The 14,425-nt window shown below is 36.3% G+C and overlaps 1 protein-coding gene, 1 long non-coding RNA gene and 1 pseudogene across 10 annotated transcripts in view; 1 reads left to right on the top strand and 2 right to left on the bottom strand.

The window, feature by feature from the left end:
- The window catches only part of LOC105432862 (uncharacterized), a 552,262-nt gene that overhangs the window by 275,194 nt on the left and 262,643 nt on the right, over window positions 1–14,425 (bottom strand). The gene's annotated exons all lie outside the window — the stretch shown is intronic.
- LOC148934813 (uncharacterized) lies at window positions 133–6,181 on the top strand (annotated as a pseudogene).
- On the bottom strand, window positions 11,867–14,248 carry LOC148934812 (uncharacterized). Its single transcript, XR_016140929.1, has 2 exons — window positions 14,074–14,248; window positions 11,867–13,722 (listed from the first exon to the last, which is right to left on the bottom strand). It is a non-coding gene; the product is annotated as an uncharacterized LOC148934812 (long non-coding RNA).

Genomic DNA, 14,425 nt, shown 5'->3' with positions numbered 1-14,425 from the left:
AATATCCTGCATACTAGTAGGTTACACATATTATTTGATATAAAGTAAAAATAAAGTAAAAAATACTAATCGCGGTGATAAAAACTTAAATAAATAAATATTAATCGCGGTGATAAAAACAGTACATTGAATATGATCGATTTCAAAGTGGCCAATGGTCAGGACAGTGGTCAATCAGGACAGTGGTCAATCGAGATGGTGAGCAATCAGGATGGTAGTCAATATCAACGTGGTCAATCGCAACGTCGCCAATCGCAACGTGGTCTGGGTTGGGACTATGATCAATATTAACGTAGTCAAACGTTTTCGTCATCCATGTTGACTTCCATTACTGTATCCTTGTATCCTCCTCTGATTGTATATTTCTTTCGGATCCAGTTTCTTTGCCAATTCGTTTATTTTCCATATTTTCCATTATTTTTGGTGTCATTGTTTGTCACTTCGTTATTGAAATTCTTTTTATTTTTCTTTCTTGTTTTTAACCAGAATGAATTGATTTCCTTTCTTTATTTCCATTACTCCTGTTGAAATTTTATCTAATTATAATTCCTCATCAGAGGCGTGTCTTTTTCTCTGCAACCATAGTTAGAGCCACTATATTCGGACTTTCATTTTCTTTGTCCATCATTTTCTTACTTGCATTCTGTTATGCAACTTTCCCTTCCCCACTCCTTTCCCTATCAATCTAATTGTATGATTCGACCTCCCGGATCCGAGGGACTTTCTCTTTGAGTGTTTCCTTTTATTCCTATCCCTATTCAACAAGTATAATAACTTCTATTTAGAAACCTCTCTATCTGCCCGTCAAAGTATTAATCAATCAAAACTCTATAAAATTTTGCATGACTCGAACACACCTAACGCTCTCTCCTCGAACGCGTGCATCCAACGCCTTCTCTCGCAAACTCCAATACATATCATTTGAATTGAATTAGGTTAAGCGCAATTTTATGATATTATTATTTTTTAAAAAGAATTGAAACAATTATTACTTGGGTTTTAGAATAAGATTTCAATGAAATACAAAGATGTGAATCATTGATTTTTATTTTTTAAAAGCAATTATACATTTAATTTTCGAGGTAATAGAATTATAACTTGATGCCACTTTTTTAATATCAAATCTTTTATATAAATGATATATATATATATATATATATATATATATATATATTAGGGTTGAGTATTAGATAATATTTGAATTTAATAAGATTGTGATGTAACACTTGGGTTTAAATTGGAAAAATCCTTGCATAGGATTACGTACTTAGATTCTGTTTTATTTATTTATTTCTTTTTAAGAAGAATTATAGAAAATTGAACCACTTATAATGTTCACATAACATGGAGTCAGTTGTTAATTATATAAATGATATCATTTGAGTTATATTAAGTATGGCAATTTAAAAAGAAATTTTTCATTTAAAGAGGAATTAAAGCTGTTACCATTAGAAGAATTAGACTAGAAAGATTCTTTAATGAAAGTACAAAAATACTGTGACGTAGATTTTATTATTTAATTTTGTTACACATAAAATTGAGTTAGGTATGACAATTTCGTAACATAATTTTTTTTAAGCTGAATTAAAACTATCACTTGGATTAGAATAGAAAGATTTTTCAATGAATCAGATACAAAGATACATATCATTTAAGTCATATTTTTTTTAAATGAAAAATTACCAGTGTTATCTTTTAATTTGGATTTTTTTTTTCACTATACTTGACATCCTTTTTTTACTTTTTTGTAAAAAGTAAATTTTATAGTGATATCAGACATTTTGTAATATTAACCATCTTTCTGTGTTCGAAAATAAAGTATATACTTAGAGATAAGCACTGAATATCAAATTAAAACCAATGTAAATGCGAAGAGATATTTATATAATGACAGACAATATTAAGACATTTTTAATCATGATTTTTAGAAATATAAATATTATGATAAAGCTACAATAATATTGTTATTTATTATATATTTAAATTTATAAATTTGACGAAATAAAATGTTTAGCAGAAATTATAAATAAACTTTGATTAGAAGAGATGTACATTTAGGCGATGCAGTTGTTTATGTTTATGTTTATTTAGAGTTTGTGAATGATTTATATTTGATGACACACAAAATTCTTAATCAAGTAATTTATTGTATTTATATTACCGGCACCGTTCATTGTCAAAAAGTTGCACTGCATACAAATGTTCTAATAAAAGTGACCAAGGCTATACATTGATCAGATATTCGCAAAATGAGATCTTAGAAAGGAAATAGACTGTTACGATTGGAAGAAGCAAGAACTGATCACCTAGCAGTTCTCAAAAACTTTGCGAAGTTAGTAGCAATGTGCAATATGCTTTGATTTTGTATTTCAGAAGATAAACATGTAATAATTGTAATATATTGTTGAATTCACAGCATGTTATGATTTTTGTAAATACATTTGTAAATATATTTACATACTCTGTAGATACACTTTCAATCATAGAAAATCGAATTTATTGCTAGATGCAAACGAAAGTTTAGTTCCATCTTGTTTTTTACATATTCCTCAGAAGCTCAAAAGAATTTTCATAGAAAGTTAAAAGAAAAACAGAATTATAGGAATGATCCTTATCAAACTTCTGTTGACAAACACAATGATTGTTGCAATAAGGTTGCAGTGTTATGTAACTTCCTATCAAGAAGAATGAAATATTGACTGTATTACGTCCAGACTCCAAAATAATTATTTAAGAATTGAAGGAGTGGGGGAAAAGAGGACGCACCGATATCTTCTCGCAGGTGGGCGCTCTAGAGTGTGCCTACGAGTCGGACGCACCATACAGATCGGCAGGTACGGGTCAATGTCTTAAAGAAGACGCTATGATTCCGATTGCGTGACGTACGTTGATCGGTCCATTAATTTAGGCAAGAGAATTTCATCTCTTTTGACAAGGATAAGACCCGAATAGGATATGTCTCGAAAGGGGCGAGAAGGAGTGTGACGGAAAGGATAAGAATTAAATTAAGAGTGAATAGACCAATTTAATATTAAACTAAACATTTATATTTAATTAATTAATATAAAAGGAACAAACAATACAAGTTTACAATACAAAAATATTTATACTTAAGAATATAAGAGGAAATGATACGTAGAATGATCAAATCGGTACATAACCGGTTTTAATTCTATCGAATGATTGCATGTAGTGTAGAAGAAAAATGCATGTGAGTGTAGTTCGCTGGTATTACATAAGGGCGGAGGTCGTCGAGCAGGTAGTTCGTGGTAAGATTACTACGTTAAAATATTGAGAGCCATGCCCGGTCTTTACAATAATCAATGAAAATAAAAGAATATTTTAATACAACATTAATGTAAGTGCAAAAGTGTTTTAACCTTAAGCACGATAGGCTCAGAAAGGTAAGTGAAGAGATATGGCGGAAGTGTTGGCGGAAAAAGTTGATATTTAAAGGGTAATGGATAAATAATAGATAATAATCTATGCGACTTACTACAAAGATTACAAAGAATATCGTTGCAGGTGGCCACCAAAAAAAGGGATCAGGATGCAGGCAGCAGCAGTCAGCTCAGCAAGTTGCTCCTGGGCTTCTACGGTCGATGTGAGGATTTGGTCACAAACGTGGTTACGGAATAAAAAAAAATTGAACACTTCCAGTTGTAATAGAAACTTGGAAAAAGAAATTAAATGTGATTTTAGAAGAAATTTTGGAATAACACTTTATCCGGCCGAATATTAAGAATTAAAAAATACAAAATAAAGAAATTAATTTCGTCAAATCTTTCCACGGTTACTTCAATGCGAATCAAAACAAGAATTAAAACGAGAATCGAAACAAGAGTCAAAACGAGAGTTAAAACGAGAATCAAAGCAAGCTTCATAGCAAGAATCAAAGCGAAAATAAATGTTTCCTCCGGGGAGGGTCATAATAAAGAGTTGTTGTGGGGATGGGCCTTTAGTCTCAAAAACAAGAGTGTTTCACTGGTCTCTGACGAACAGCGGTTCATTAAGATTGTGGGGAGTTGCCTATTCTAGGTTTAACTTTTGAAAAAAATGAGTCTGATTGGTAAGGAAAGAATTTTTAGAGAGAATAGTAAAGTAGTGAGTGCGAGCATCTTTGAACATATGGCATTATCTTAACATTTCTAACTGAACGGGTGGGTAACCAAACTGTCTCCACAAAGGTACATTCGCAGCTTGTCATGTGAAAAAACGTCTACTTTGGCTCTTCGTCATCGCCAGTGCAAGTGTTCCCTTACGTTTAGGCAGAACTCGCATATGATTACCAATTATTTTAGTTCAATTACTATTCCGTCGGACTTTACAGTTTATTTATTAATTTGAAAAGTGAGATCTCAACAGCCTGAAGTTCACATGTTTGGTAGAATGGTTAACGGAGCTTGAGCTCTTAAGAAATTATTTTAGTTATTATTCGAAGTGACTTTTACGATGTATTGGAGCTCGTGCATTCGCTCCGTAAAAGAAAAGAATCGTGGAGTCCGGACATAACAGCTGATAAACAAGAGGAATTCATTGAAGAAGTACACAAAAAAAATAATATGTTAAGGACAATTGTCTTTCTTCTTCAAGAAAAAATATTGCAAAATAGAAAACAATAAGTTTGTAATTGTGGCAAATTTTATTTTTTATTTTAAAAACCGTTTTATAATAAATAACATTGTATATTAAACACTAATTACAAGTTGATGATAAATTACTTTTCCAATTATTTATACAGTTAATTATAATCTATTGTTATGCCCGCTCGAGTCTTCTGCGATCGAGTGGAGTCGAACCACCGTATGGAGAAAAAGCGAAGCGCTCTACGGGGCAACGGAGTGTTTATTTACGTAGATGTTCCTTGCGGTGATTCGTAACGTGTGTCCGTCGAATTCCTGTAATTATTCTGGTTTGAATAAAGCTTTCGTGTTTTGTAAAGAGTATTGAATCATTTCAAGCGCGGCTTCCTGTGTATCGCACGAGTGTGCGGAATTGCGGGAATTTGTGCGTGATTAGTGATTGTGACCGCCGCGGATGTAACATTTTGGAAACTCCTCCGGGATACTACGGCGATATTTCGACAGTGATACATATTGCAAAAGAATAAAAGTTTATTCGTGCTTAATATCATGCGTAATAATATAGCTCGGGAATAGAGAGAGCCGAGAAGGATAATGAATACGGAAGTACGATCGATATCGATCTATCTAAATTGTCCAGAAAGTTCCTGCGCATACGCGTTAAGTCAGAATTACCGGCTTTGTACTGATAATCGCTCTCTGTAGTCTCGGCTGTCGTAGAGTACACACGCATCCGTATTATTAGCACTGTAAGCGCGAGTGATTGTACGTTTGCTAATTAATAAAGGAGAATTAATCAACCGTCTAATAATACAAAATGGCGATGGCTATGATAATGAATTTAAGGAAAAGGCCTTGTCAGGAGACGCCGGACATTGGCGTCGAATTTGCAAGCTGTCATTGAGGAGGTACGTCTGAGAGAGGAATCGTCACGCAAAGAGATTGAGTTCGCAGCGCAGCTATGACAACGCGACGAAGAAACTCAACAGCTTAGAAAAGTAATACAGATATTACCGTTCAATAACAGAATCGCGCGTGGACACGCGGAGAAACTAAATTAAAGCCCGATTTTTATGACGATAGAATTCCGTTGCGAAAGTTCTTCTCGCAATTCGACTTAATTGTACCAGCGAATCATTGCAATGATGTCGCGAAAGCTATTGCGTTGGTTTCATGTTTGAGGAGAAAGGCACGTTCAATTCTTGAGGGTACACGCGAGGAAGAGAATTTCGGATTTGCGGAATTGAGAGCAAGACTGGAATTGCATTTCGGCGAGGGGCATTTGTCTCAGACCTATTACTCCTTATTTACAAATAGGAAACAAAAGTGGTGAGGATATTGCTATGTTCGGTTTCGAAATCGAAAGACTGTCACGATTGGCGTATCCGGAATGTACACACGCGGTTCGGGATAAAATTGTTTCCGCACAGTTCATTTTGGCGTTGATGAATGGTTATGTGAAAAGGACTCTCCAACTGGAAGAAGTTACCACGCTAAAAGCGGTTATTGAGAGAGCAAAAACTGTCAAAGTTTTGCAAGGAGAAAATCTAAATATTAAAAGGGAGAATCGAGTTTTGGGAAAGAGGAGAGTTAATTGAAGGATTGTCGTCCAATTAAGCAGGCCCCTCGTCGAATCTCTATCTACATGCAAAATAAGGTGACCAAAGCGACTAAGGAAATGAGACAAGCAGGAGTAATCAAAAAGAAGAATCAAAAAATTCATAGATGCCTCCTGCGATATTAGTGAGGAAAATGGATAGTACAATATGCTTTTGCGTGGATTTCAAGAAGTTCAATGAAATAACGATAAAAGATTCTTACTCTGTTCCTAGGATAAACGATATCCTCGATTGTCTTTCAGGTAACTCTTGGTTTTCCACTTTAGATTTAAAGAGTGGTATTGGCAGGTTAAGATTCGTATGGAAGATAAAGATAAACAGTTTTCTCCGTTGGAAACGGGTTACGGTAATGCCGTTCGGTCTGTAATGCTTCTGCCACTTTTGAAAGACTAATAGAACAAGTTTCATAAAATTTACTTAGAAAAATTTGCTTAGTTTATTTGGACGACATAATTATATTTAGTAAAAGTTTTGAAGAAATGTTAGCAAATTTAAGCAAAGTTTTTCTTTGATTTCGAGAAGTTAACATAAAGGTCAACCCAAAAAAGTGTAATCTATTTGGTAAAGAAATTAAATATTTGGGGCATGTTATTTCGGCAGGGAGAGTAACCATGAACCTGGAAAGATTGCTGCGGTAAGGGATTGGCCAATTCCACATAATAAGAAGCAATTGCGAAACTTTCTTGGGTTTTATTCTTATTATCAAAGAGTTGTGAAAGGTTTTTTACATTAGCAAAGCCCTTGCATAAACTAACGAAAACTCAGATTAATTTTTCTTAGGGGGAGGAATGTCAAAAAGCTTTCAAACAAATAAAACAAATATTAATATCCTCTCCAGTGTTATCGTTTCCGTATGGAAAAAGAGAATTTATTTTAAATAGGAAAAGGAAAATTTATTTTAAATGCTTCAAATACTGGAATTTGTGCGATCCTATCACAGAGGCAAAATGGAATGGAAAAGATTATAGTTTATTTTAGTTGTGTGCTTAATAAATCTGAGAAAAATTATTGTATTACCCGTCGAGAACTTTTAGTTATCGCGGATTCGGTGAAATCTTTTCATTATTATCTTTACGAGCGAAAGTTTTTAATCGTTACGGATCACGTTTCGCTAAATGGCTATTATCCTTCAAGAATCTGGAGGGACAATTAGCACGTTGGTTTGAGAGATTACAGCAGTATAAATTTGAAGTCATTTATCGAAAAGGTCAGGCTCAAAATAATGGATTCGACGCGACATTGAAGCAACCAAATCTAATTATAGTGCTAAGAATTGAAAGAAGCTATCAAAGAGGAGAAAAATGTTGGACGTCTGATTCTTGAGAACGAAAATTTAGAGGAATGGAGAAAGGATTAGGAATAAGATTTGGACTTAGGAATCATTTATCGGGACAAAGTTGCAAGGGAACTCCTTCCTTGGACGGAGATTGTCTAGGAGCACTCCCACAAAAATTTTTGGAATTATTGGGATACCTTCGTTTTAAAAAGTGTGGAGTTCTTTATAAGAAATAGGAAGCTCCGAATTTGAAGACAAGCATTCTTCAGCTAATTGCTCCTCGAAAGCGAACATTGGACACATTTTGAAAAAAGCTCATGATGACCGAAGGACATTTTGATGTTAATAAGACATTAGAGAAAATTCGGAAGCGATTTTATTGGACTACAAACGGGACGTAGAGGATTAGTGTAAGTCCTATGAGGTTTGTGTTTTTTTTTCCTGGAAAAGGTTTCCCTGGTTTTTCATCTCTACATCTCTACAAATCTCTACAATCATCTCTACAAATTTATAATATATATTGGTTCCCTTTTCGAAAGGATTCAGATGGATGTTTTAGGACTACTCAGAGAACAAATATCTTTTTGTTGTGGTGGATTGCTTCTCCAAATGGGTAGAAGCGTTCCCATTGAAGAATGTAGAGCGAAGACTATGGCAAAGATCTTCATAAATCAAATAGTCTCGAGGTATGGAATACCTTTGGAAGTCCATTTGGATCAGGGAAGAAACTTCGAATCGAAAATGTTCTCGGAGCTGACACACTTGCTCGGAATTAAAAAGATGAGAACCACTGTTCTTTCTCAGTCGGATGGGCAAGTTAAACGTCAGCATCAAACAATAACGAATTATTTAGCCAAACTTATCTCCGAGAATCAAAAAGATTGGGATCGTTAGATTGCTTTGTATTTGATGGCATATAGATCTTCGAAACATGAAACTACAGTTGTGACTCCTGTGGAAATGCACTTTGGCCGAGATTAGATTACCAGTGGATTTGTTAAGAGGGAATTTCCCAAAAGTGCAGGAAAGTGATTTGACAGTGACTTAAAGAGCTATATTAGGAAGCTTAAAGGAAACTTGAGCATATTCATGATTTAGCTAGAGAAAGATGGAGAAGTCTTCTCGAGCCAAGGTTTAATATGATCGTCGGAAAGCTCGTCGGATTTATTTTGAAAAAAGGCAAAAGGTGTGGTTTTTTAATCCTCGAAGGAAGAAAGGAAGAGCTCCCAAGTTGCAGAGTAACTGGGAAGGTCCCTATAATAATAAAGAAGTTTAGTGATGTCTTCTGTATACAAAAGTCAGTTAGGCGTAGGAAAAGGATAATTCATGAGGATAGGTTAACTCATTTTTTTGAGAGACAGCTAGGAGAGGTTTAGTTTATTTTGTAGAGGAAGTAGAGCTGTATAAAGCTGTATAAATTTTAATGGACTGTGTGATCTTTAAATTATTTTTAAAGTTACGTTCTTTGTTGCTGCGTGAGTTTAGTTATTTTAAGGGAAGAAGTGGGTTCAGCGGAAGTAATCCTGAAAGAGGTCATTCGGAAAGGACAAAGATCTAGGAACTGTCTGAACATCTGGATACTGTGCGTTGGATTTCGCTTGTGGAGAGAAAAGACTGCCTCACTCTCGGTTTTTGAACCGAGGTTTTCCCGAGAGGTTTAGGGCAAATGTCGAGACAGGGACTTGGAGAATTGTTGAGGCAGGGTCCCTGAAAGTCATTCCCCCTTCCCTCTTGTCCGAAGATGAAGAGGAACGCTCCGGGGAGAAGAGGCGAACATCGTCCTTAGAAGGGAGAAAAAGTCATCTTTTCCCTCCAGAAGAAAGAAGTTCGCAAGTCTCCGGAAGAAGAGAGAAGCTCGCAAGATTTTTCTTCAAGAGGAAAACCATAGGTCTCGAGAAGAGGAATTGGAATTTAGAAAGAAAAACCCTGGACTCGACGACGGGAAGACTGGCCATCTTCTTAGAGGTCGTTGATTGGGAAACTTTCTGTGTTTTGGAACCAGGAGGACGAAACCCGGTAATCTGCAGCAACAGCTTAGGGTATAAAGGGAGGGTGTGCGTCACGGCGGGGCCCGACCACAAACCAGTCGTGAAAACTCGTAATTATTTTGCGAAAAAATACCACCTCAGCCAGGAATCGAACCTGGATCTCCTGCTTACCGGGTAGGCATCTTATCCTTTCGACTACCGAGGCATGGTGATGATATTTATCGCAAATAATGTGTTTAGAATAACACGTCAACAATACAATGATACATATATATATATATATATATATATATATATATATATATATATATTACAATATACATATGTACATGTATTCTTTCGAATCCCCACGACCGGTACTCCAGAGAGATGATGGTCCTATTCTCTCGATGGATGCAGGTCGGACTGCAGCGGCGACACCCTCCAACGCCATTGGCAAATATACAAATAATCCTCCTGGAGCACGACAGGAGAGATTGCATCAAGCATGGCTCGAGCCCCCGAATAAGAAGGGAGGGTGTGCGTCACGGCGGGGCCCAACTACGAACCAATCGTGAAAACTCGTAATTATTTTGCGAAAAAATACCACCTCAGCCAGGAATCGAACCTGGATCTCCTGCTTACCGGGCAGGCATCTTATCCTTTCGACTACCGAGGCATGTGATGATATTTATCGCAAATAACGTGTTTAGAATAACATGTCAACAATACAATGATACATATATATATATATATTACAATATACATATATACATATATACATGTATTCTTTCGAATCCCCACGACCGGTACTCCAGAGAGATGATGGTCCTATTCTCTCGATGGATGCAGGTCGGACTGCAGCGGCGACACTCTCCAACGCCATTGGCAAATATACAAATAATCCTCCTGGAGCACAGGAGAGATTGCATCAAGCATGGCTCGAGCCCCCGAATAAGAAGGGAGGGTGTGCGTCACGGCGGGGCCCGACCACGAACCAGTCGTGAAAACTCGTAATTATTTTGCGAAAAAATACCACCTCAGCCAGGAATCGAACCTGGATCTCCTGCTTACCGGGCAGGCATCTTATCCTTTCGACTACCGAGGCATGTGATGATATTTATCGCAAATAACGTGTTTAGAATAACACGTCAACAATACAATGATACATATATATATATATATATATATATATATTACAATATATATATATACATGTATTCTTTCGAATCCCCACGACCGGTACTCCAGAGAGATGATGGTCCTATTCTCTCGATAGGACGGGAGAACGTCCTGGAGACTTTGTCTTCTGAGAACTGTAAAAAAGGAAGAGATCCTAAATTGCAGTCAAGAAAAGAAACGCTGAAGAAGGATTGTTGGGACGACAATCCAGAAAAGAGAGGGCAATGTTATACTCGCGCGAGTCTTCTACGACCGAGTGAAGTCGATCCGCCGTATGGAAAAGAAGCGAAGCGCTCTTCGGGGCAACGGAGTGTTTGCTTGCGGATGTTCTGTCAGTGACTCGTAGCGTATGGATATATGTCCGCCGAATTCCTTGTTTTGAACTTTAAATAAAGTCTTCGTGTTTTGTAAAAGAGTGTTGAATCATTTCAAGCGCGGCTTCCTAGCATATCGCGCGAATGTTAGGAATCGCGGGAGCGTGTGCGTGATTAATGATTGATCGACGCGGACATAACGCTATTTTAACAATAACTGTTCACATGACCAAGTTGACGATTTTCTCTACTAGAAGTTTTTTGGTCGCTCCCGTCTTTACATGGTAGCACCCATGTACGTTCACTTTCGTGAATTTGGATTGGATTAATTACGAATTCAGCTCTAGAAGATTTCAGCAGCTGGTTCGCCGGGAAATGATCATTTTGTCGGCTTGTGGAGGCGTTTATATATCCGAGTACGTCAATATTCAGATATGGATTTCCCGAAAGTCAAATTCCACGAATGGTATTCGGATTTCTGCAAAATTTCCCGAAATCGGAATCCTGGTTTGATGATATGGGCGGTCACGGTGCCCATAGAACGCTTGACGGCATGTAATCAGTGCGTGCTCTATATAATTATCGATCACTTCTATTGTCTTCTTTGTTCTTTTTTTTTTTGACAAATTGAATTGCTAATATTATTGCTTGAGATGACTTTTACGGAACTCGCGCTTCCGCTCTGTGAAAGAAAAGAATCGTAAAGTCCACTGTATATAGTACTATTACATATAACACTATTATATAATTTATATTCAGTATAATTTATTTTAGGCAATCGGAAATCTTTTTTTGAAATAAGTTTTTAATTATATATTAATTAAGGGATAGTTTATTTTGCATTTTTATTTACTTTTGGTTTTCTTGATTTAACTTTGTTTAAAAAAAAATGTTTTTAATTTTTTTTATTTTCATAATTTCTAACCTTCTAATTTTTTATTTTCCTTTATTTAACTTTTTTTTGTTCCTTTAATTGTTTTTCTATTTTTTTAATCTTTAATTTACTATGTAACGATTACACCATTACTAAGAGCCTCGCGAACAATACACTCGCTTACGAGGCTGGCGCCCCAGTGTCACGAACCAAGCGAACAAAATTACAGATCACGACACAAACACGTGATAATGATCGCCATGGGTTCCGCCAGCTCCACCAAGAGGATTCTCTATTCCAGTATCCGATCGGTGGAAGAGGTCGCCGGTTGAGTATATAAGTCGACTCGTCTTATGAGTCGACACCAGTCCCAGTCCCGAATCTTGTAATATCAGGAACAGCGTACTCAGGCGACTGGAGTATCATATCTTCTCTTAGTGACGAGCGTTTTCATTGTCTTCTCGGCGACCGCTCCCATCTTTGCGTCAGAGAGCACTTCGACGCGATTTCCTATGGCCTATCGGGGACGAGCGTTCTCGTCCTCTGCCGAAAGTTTTTCGGTGGCCGTCCTCCTACTGTGCAAGTGTATTCACACGAGTACCGAATCTTGACTACCGGAGGCGAGCGTATTCGTCTCCCTGTCCGTGTTCTCAACGCCTAAAAATCATGCTCTCATCAATCGGGAAAGACCGGATACCGCCGGCCTTTTCCCGCACCGAGCTTCCATGCGCACTACTAGATATAAGTACCATCCGCGCCTCCGCGCAAGTTCCGTTCGCGCCACCGCGCATTCTAATTAGAATTGACCAGTGTATATATAAATTATTTGGTAAGAAACTGTAATTTTCGGTAATCCATCGTCTCCAATTATTTGCCAGTCTGAGTCTCACCACACCCATTTTCCGAACTCTGACGTCCAGCTAGCGAAATCCGTGACCGATCGTCGGGAAGGCAAACCGTTATAACTATTATATTCTTTTAATTTTTGCTTTTAATTTCTATAATAATTTGTTTTATTTTATTTTTTTTTTATTTTACTGTTTTATTAATTTTTAACCTTTCGATCTTCAATTTATTATTACATAGTCTACACGGTTTGTCTTAAAAGGTTCCGAATTTTCTTGGTATAGACGCTGTTAATAACGATATATATATAAATAAAGTACTCTCTTCATTGAAGTTTTGTTCACAAATTTTTTAAGTTGAATTAAGATCTCTCTAACAAAATTTCTCTTATCAGATATAAAACCGATACTACCTTTGTGACATTCGTTGAGAAATCACAATGAAGCAAATATTAAGTTCTGTGTAAAACTGGACAATACGTTTATAGAAACTTTAACAATGTTAAAGTTGTTAACGGGAAGCTTATGAGGACGCAGCATTATCTTGTACATCAGTTTACGAGTTTGATTTTGTGAAGTTTCGAGACGGTAGAGAATCGCTAGAAGATGACGAGCGCAGCGGACGGCCATTAATCAGTCGAACAGTTTAAACCGTAGAAAAAATTTGTGATCTCCTTAAATAGGATGATTGTATGTTCGTGAGATTCATCGAGGATATCATTGAAATTAATAAATCACAAGTATATCGAATTTTGACCGAAGATTTGAACGCAAGGCAGCTGGTCACATGACTCCGGCTCATAAGTGCATCGCCATATATATAAATTTCTCGCTTGCAAATCAATCCAAGTTCTTGATCATGCACATTCACCGCAAGCACTATGTGACTTTTGTTCTCGAAAATAAAAATGAAGCTGAAGGGAAAACTTGACTATTTTGAATATATTAAAGTACATAAAAAAATTTTTTTTGTATGTTTTGCAAAATGGCGGCGTTATTGGACAGAAAGTACGGTTTTTTTGAAAGTGTTCCGTTTTATATCTAGTGTCCACAAATTTTGACCTAGAACAAAAAAAATTTTTCTTTTAATCTACATTAAAATACCTAGTGAAATAGGGGTTTGTGAAAATATTAATATTTTCAAAAATAGTAGGCATTTGAAGCCACACTTGCATTTTTTGCTAAAAAATTTTGGAAAGCTATTTATAAAATAAAAAATTTTTTATATATCGAAAAACTCTTACGTACTTCTCTGTGTCTAAGAAGTTGCAGTTAAAATTTGAATCCATTCGGATAAAAATTATTGAATTTATTCGTCAAACCGATGAAAAAACATGTTTTGAAAAGAATGCATTTAAAGTTTAAAATATTGTTTTTTTACTCTTAAAAATTGAAACTTTAAAGATTTCTTACCATTAGTCTGTGATGCCAATCATTATCATAAAGTTTCTTGAAGATTTTCTTCTTGTTCCTCTTTTATGCTGAATTTTATGCTCGAACGCGCCTCTTTCGCCGCGTCCGTCAGCGAGCGCTCGGCCTACACTACGCGCAGTTCATCAGACTCAATGCAGAAATTATAACAATTAGGGCTTACTGATGACGCCCAAAACTTTCATGATTTCCATGATGTTACCATCATTAAAAATGCACACAGCCAAATTAGTGGCTACATCTAAAGTTATTTTGCCGTTCGAAGTGCTCTTTGGTGCCAGATTCGTATTAAATTTACTTTTATTGCTATTTTGAGTGTAGCCCTAAACAGCGA

Source organism: Pogonomyrmex barbatus, unplaced genomic scaffold (assembly GCF_055798465.1).
Source record: "Pogonomyrmex barbatus isolate J1 unplaced genomic scaffold, ASM5579846v1 scaffold7, whole genome shotgun sequence".
Classification (NCBI taxonomy): Eukaryota; Metazoa; Arthropoda; class Insecta; order Hymenoptera; family Formicidae; genus Pogonomyrmex; species Pogonomyrmex barbatus.
This window is presented reverse-complemented; position numbering and strand designations above follow the sequence as displayed.